We start from the raw sequence: 6,144 nt of genomic DNA, 5'->3' as shown, positions 1-6,144 counted from the left end.
GTGTTCTATTTTTATCTTGGCACAAGTCAAACACTTGCTCACATAGGTAGCAATCTCCGCTTTCATGTTTGGCCACCAGTAGAGTTGCTTGAGATCTAGATACATCTTGTCTGACCTTGGGTGTACGGAGTATGGAGTCTTGTGTGCCTCGCTCATAACTACCTCTCTGAATCCACCAAACTTGGGTATCCAGATTCGGTTCATGAGGTAGCGTGCTCCGTCACTCTTGATTTCTAAGTTCTTGTCCATTCCCCTAAGGGTCTCACCTGTCACGTTTTCGGGTTTCAAGGCCTCTATTTGAGCTTCCTTGACTTGGGCTGACAGGTGCGAATGGATCGACATGGCTAATGACTTAACTCTTCGGCTAGAGTACTCCTTACGACTAAGGGCATCGGCCACGACGTTTGCCTTTCCCAGATGATAGCGAATCTCACATTCATATTCGTTAGGCAATTCGACCCAACGTCACTGTCTCATGTTTAACTCCTTCTTGTCGAAGATGTGTTGGAGGCTCTTGTGGTCTGTAAAGATAGTGCACTTGGTACCGTATAGCTAGTGCCTCCAGATTTTAAGAGCGAAGACCACCGCTCCAAGTTCTAACTCATTAGTGGTGTAATTGACCTCATGCGTTTTCAGTTGTCGTGAGGCATATGCAATGACCTTTCCCCTCTGCATTAGCACACAGACCAGCCCTTGCTTCGAAGCGTCGCAATACACCACAAAATCTTTGTTCCCCTTTGGAAGAGAAAGGATGGGTGTACTGCAAAGGGCCTGTTTCAAAGTCTGAAATGCAGCATCTTGCTTTTCTCCCCAGATGTAGGTCACACCTTTCTGGGTTAAAGCGGTAAGAGGCTTTGCGATGCTGGAGAAATTCTGAATGAACCTTCGATAATAACCAGCAAGACCTAGAAATTGGCAAATCTCTGTTTGTGTAGTTGGTGCAGACCAGTTTTTTATAGCCTTGATTTTTGATGGGTCCACGTGGATTCCTTCCTTGCTGACCGCGTGACCGAGGAAGTCCACCTTTCTAATCCAAAACTCACATTTTGAGAATTTTGCATAAAGTCTTTCAGTCTGTAACGTCTCTAAGACTTGCCTCAGATGTTGACTATGCTCTTATTTATTCTTTGAATAAATGAGTATGTCCGAACGGCTGGGGCATTGGTTAATCCGAACGACATCACTACGAACTCGTAATGTCCGTATCTCGTTCGGAAGGCCGTCTTGGGAACATCACTCTCCAGGACTCGTAGCTGGTGATATCCCGACCTCAGATCGATCTTGGAGAAGTAGTTGGCTCCTTGGAGTTGGTCGAATAAGTCGTCGATTCGGGGTAGGGGGTATCGGTTCTTGATGGTAAGTTTGTTGAGTTCTCGGTAGTCGATGCATATCCTGAATGATCCATCCTTCTTTTTCACGAACAACACGGGTGCTCCCCATGGCGAGAAGCTCGGCCTGATGAATCCATTTCCAAGTAGCTCATTCAGTTGGCTGGATAGCTCCTGCATCTTTGCCGGGGCTAATCGATAGGGTGCTTTGGCTACTGGGGTAGCTCCGGGAACTAGATCGATTCTGAACTCGACTAGTCTCGCGGGTGGTATTCCCGTAAGGTCCTCGGGAAAAACGTCAGGCAAATCGCATACGTCGGGCACATTCTTGACGTCCTGGACTTCGCGTTTCACATCTACAACATGTGCCAAGGACGCGTGACATTCCTTGCGTAGGCACTTCTGAGCTTCGATACTTGAGATTATACGAAGAGTGGTACTGGGTTTGTCGCCCAAGACCATGAAAGTTTCGCCAGTTGGCAGATTAAGGCGAACGGCCTTATCGTAACATAAAATGTCCGCATGATGAGAACTCAGCCAATCCATGCCAATGATGACATCGAAACTCTTAATCGAGACTGGCATGAGGCTGATTGAAAAGGGATTATCGTTTAAAGTTAGGGTGCAGTTTAAGTATATCTCCTTAGTGCCTTCGGTTTTCCCGTTGGCCATTTCTACTATGAACGGTTCACTTAATGATTATGGTATTGGTTTTAGCAGGCCTTTAAAGTCGTGACTCACAAAACTCCTTTACGCTCCACTATCAAACAAAATGCATGCATACGAGTTATTGAGAAGAAACGTACCCGTAACAACAGTAGGGTCTGCAACGGCTTCATCTTGTCCCATTGCGAAAACTCGGCCCCTTCCTCCGTTATTCCTGTTGTTTGCCTTCGGGCAGTCCCTGCGGTAGTGCCCCGTGTCTCCGCACTCAAAGCAGGCGCGACTTACTCTGGTATTAGCAGTGGGGGTAGATTGTTGGGTTGGCTCTTTGCAATAGCGGGTTGTATGTCCCTTCTTATTGCACCTGGTGCATTGAAGATCACGGCAAGGACCGTGGTGGTGGAAGTTGCATTGGTTGCACTTAGGAAGTTTCCCATTGTATGAGCTTGTGGGGGCAGAGTTGGTAGGTACAGTAATAGCGTGGGTCGCTACTACTTGTTGTTTCTTGCGGTTCTCCTGGAGGGTTTGTCCCCTCCTCTTGTTCCAAGGCCTACTCTGGCCCTGAGCCTCCTTAGATGGATTCGCGGTTGCTGGAATGGTACCCTGTTTTACTCCGTGGTCGATGAGTCGCTGAGCCAGGCGTTTAGCGCTGTTGTAGGTAATAGGGTTGGAAGCTAGGACATGCCCTTGAATTTGGGGTGACAACCCCCAAATGTACCTTTCAACCTTCTTTGATTCTGGGTTAACCGTGGTAGGGCACAATGCAGCGAGGTCGTTGAACCTAGCTGTTTAGGCGACTAGATCAGACCCAGTCATTTTCAGATTCCAAAGCTCCTGCTCAAGCTTTTGCACTTCGCCCCTTGGGCAGTATTCTTCCAGTAGTAGAAGCTTCAGATCCTCCCAACTCATGGCGTTGGCGACAGTGAGCGTCACCGAATTCACATGGCTTTTCCACCAAGTGAGGGCTCGATCTATGAAGGTGCAAGCAGCGAACTTAACCTTGCTTGTTTCTTGGCATGAGCAGATCTCGAAGACTGTTTCGGTCTTCTCGAACCATTGCATTAGTGCAATGACTCCTCCAATGCCATTAAAAGTCTTTGGCTTTGAGTTGGAGAACTCCTTGTAGGTACATTCCCTTACTTGACCCTGGCCGGTGCCATGATTGGAATGATTCGTGCTGCTTCCTGTACCTCCATTTGCATTGGAGTTTATTTGCGAGAGAGCTGCTGTTACTGCTGTTGTGATAGCAGCCTGGACCATGGCCGAATCATAAGTTAGTGGTGGAGGTGGTGATGGGGTTGCGTTTGTACATGCTGATCTATGAGGAGGCATCGCGCTGCCAAAAGAAAGAAAAGTGAGAGATTATAAGTTTCGGTGGTTGCGAGTTGAATGATATTGAGTTAACTTCCTTTAATAGTTTAAGATTTTGGTTTGGCCAACACAGGGTTTTGAGCTTGATTGATAAATAACGTTTGAATAGATGTACTTATGAATTGAACAGACTACACATAATTAAAACAAGAAAGAGATATGCCCTATATATATTAAACATATAGTTGTGTTACATCTGAGTCTAGACAAAAGTTTTTGACCTTTCTAAGGGTCTCCGATTACAAATTTTTTTTAAAGAAAGTAATACTTTTATCCGAAGTCCTAATTTATAACAAAATTTGAGAGTCGGGCAAGTACTACTTGCGGCGTGGTTTGCGCTTGGAGCTTGACTCCGTGTCGGACTGCTTTGACTCCATGAGGCGCCTATCAAACGCGGTTTGTCGTTCCCTTATCTCCGCTATTGCTGCGATCGCTGCATTCATTTGTTCTTGGAGGGCATTAGTGCGTCTAGGCCATACCCTTGCTGTCACACCCCCAAACCAGAACGGCGGAAACGTTCGGGGGCGGAGGACGTCATATTCAGTATCATAACAGTTCATAGAAAGGAAAGTACACACCACCATATATATATTAAAGTTTCCAAAATGTTTACATAATCGTAGGTGTTACATGTTTGCAAAAGAAATCAAATATAAAATGGTGATCCAAAATATGTTACTAACGCCAATGCGTTAGTCTTCAGAAGTAGTTGCTACCTGGCTAGCGGTTTCCTGTGAATACAAGTTATTTCAAAGAAAAAGTGTCAACATTTAAGTTGGTGAGTTCATAAGTAGTGTTTTGAGAAGATGTATGCCATTCGAAAGTGTTTGCATGTTTTCCAGAAAAACCCTTATTTTCTTATAAAAGTATGCAATGCATATGAATGTTCGTGATGTAAATTGCAACTAATTGTACCGAGAAAATCCCTTATTTTCCTATTAGTTGTTTGGTTTGTATACAGGAAAAACCCTTATTTTCCTGACATAACTGGCAGTCTCTAAGACCGAAAATCGCAAGCAACCGACGTGCTCGAAAGGTGTGGCATAGTTTTATATAATAAAGCTATACGAAGATCGCATTTGTTAGATGAAGAATAGTTTTAAAAGCTACTCTTTCATAAAAGCATAATACCATAATAATTGTATATCCGATGAGTTTTATAACCATACTAAACATAATATGCCTGTAGCGACGTTCTTCAGGCGTCGTAGCGTTATGACAACTGTCACCCCAAAAGACGGACTGTAGCTAACAGTCAGGGCGCGGGATCATGACTTCCCGTATAGATCTATACACATTTGACACGTTCTCCGAACGGGAGACTCTGGTTATAGACAGGACTTGCAGCATTATTTTCTAATAAAGAAAGTAACGTTTGAAGATATACACGACTCATGGATTCTCAACTAAGTCTGTATTAAAGTAGTAGTTTGTATGCAAAGTTTAACTTCTTTCACAATGTTTGACAAAGCATAAATCATAAATTCTTTGAATGCAGAAAATGATTTAGTAAAGAATGTTACCCTTGATATGATGTATTTGTATGTAATAGTATAGATAAAACATATTTCTATATATAAACATATTGTATCCCAAGAGGGTAAAGCTGTGTTGTGAGGTGTTTTGCATCATAATAACTTCATAAGATAGTTAAAACAACAGTATGAAAAGTATAGCAAAAGATCGGTGTTTCACACGATTTTAGTCGTGTGTTTACTTGTATTCCTCCCCAAAAAGAGTATAAAACATTTAAAATGTATTTAAAGAGTGTTCGAAGGGGATATGAACTCACTTGATAGTTTGAAGATTGTGAGGTGGAAAACCGAGCAGAGTTTCGTCTCGGGAAACTGATTTTTCTTGGGATTCTCGGGAATCTCGGGAGTAGAATCGGCCTTCGGGACTTGAGCCAAAAAGACCAGAGCTTCGGGTTTGAATGGACACGGAAAACGAGGAAATGCTGAGAGAGAGAGAAGAGAAATGAACCCCTTCTTTGGAAACCCTCGCATTCTATTTATAGGAAGGCAAGTCTGCCTCGGTACGCGGGGCGTACGCTCGTACGCGCTGCGTACGCGTACGTCATGCATGACCGAAGCCTCGACTGCCTCGGTTCGGATGGGACGGGTTCTTGGGTTATCGGGTCGGATGGGACGGGTTGCTGGGGAGGTGGGTCGGATGGGACGTCGGGTCGGATGGGACGTCGGATCGGACGGGTCGGACGGGTCGGACGGGTCGGCTTCCTCGGATATGGCGACGTGGACGATCCGAGGCCAATCCTCTCGGTTACGCGGGGCGTACAGGAGTACGCAGCGCGTACTTCGGAGAAGGACGCTGACTCCTCTTCGGATAATATCCGAATTTTGAATTAAATAATTAATTAATTTATTTAATAAACTTCAAAAATCCATATCTTCTTCATACGAACTCCGTTTTCGATGGTCTTTATATCCACGCGTAGGTGAGACTACGATCTACAACTTTCGTTTAGACTCCGTTGGCAAATTCCAAAATTATTTTTATTATTTATTTTATAACTAATCGTTTTTAAGGAATTTCTTTGAAAAATCATAACTTCCTCATGCGAAGTCAGATTCGGACGTTCTTTTTGTGTACGCTCACGGTTTAATGTTATCTACGACTTTCATTTAGATACCTAAGGCTAAATGTTATCGTATTGAAACTTTGCGTTTTTCGTTTGATCGGTGTTGTCGGTTTTGACAGAAATCTTAGAATGGTCATAGCTTCTTCGCCATAACTCAGATTTTAGTGTTTCTTTATTTATTTG

The sequence above is a fragment of the Lactuca serriola genome, chromosome 2, assembly GCF_051521515.1.
Source record: "Lactuca serriola cultivar US96UC23 chromosome 2, Lser_US96UC23_V15, whole genome shotgun sequence".
Taxonomy (NCBI): domain Eukaryota; kingdom Viridiplantae; phylum Streptophyta; class Magnoliopsida; order Asterales; family Asteraceae; genus Lactuca; species Lactuca serriola.
The sequence above is the reverse complement of the archived record's forward strand: the minus strand, read 5'-3'. Positions refer to the sequence as shown.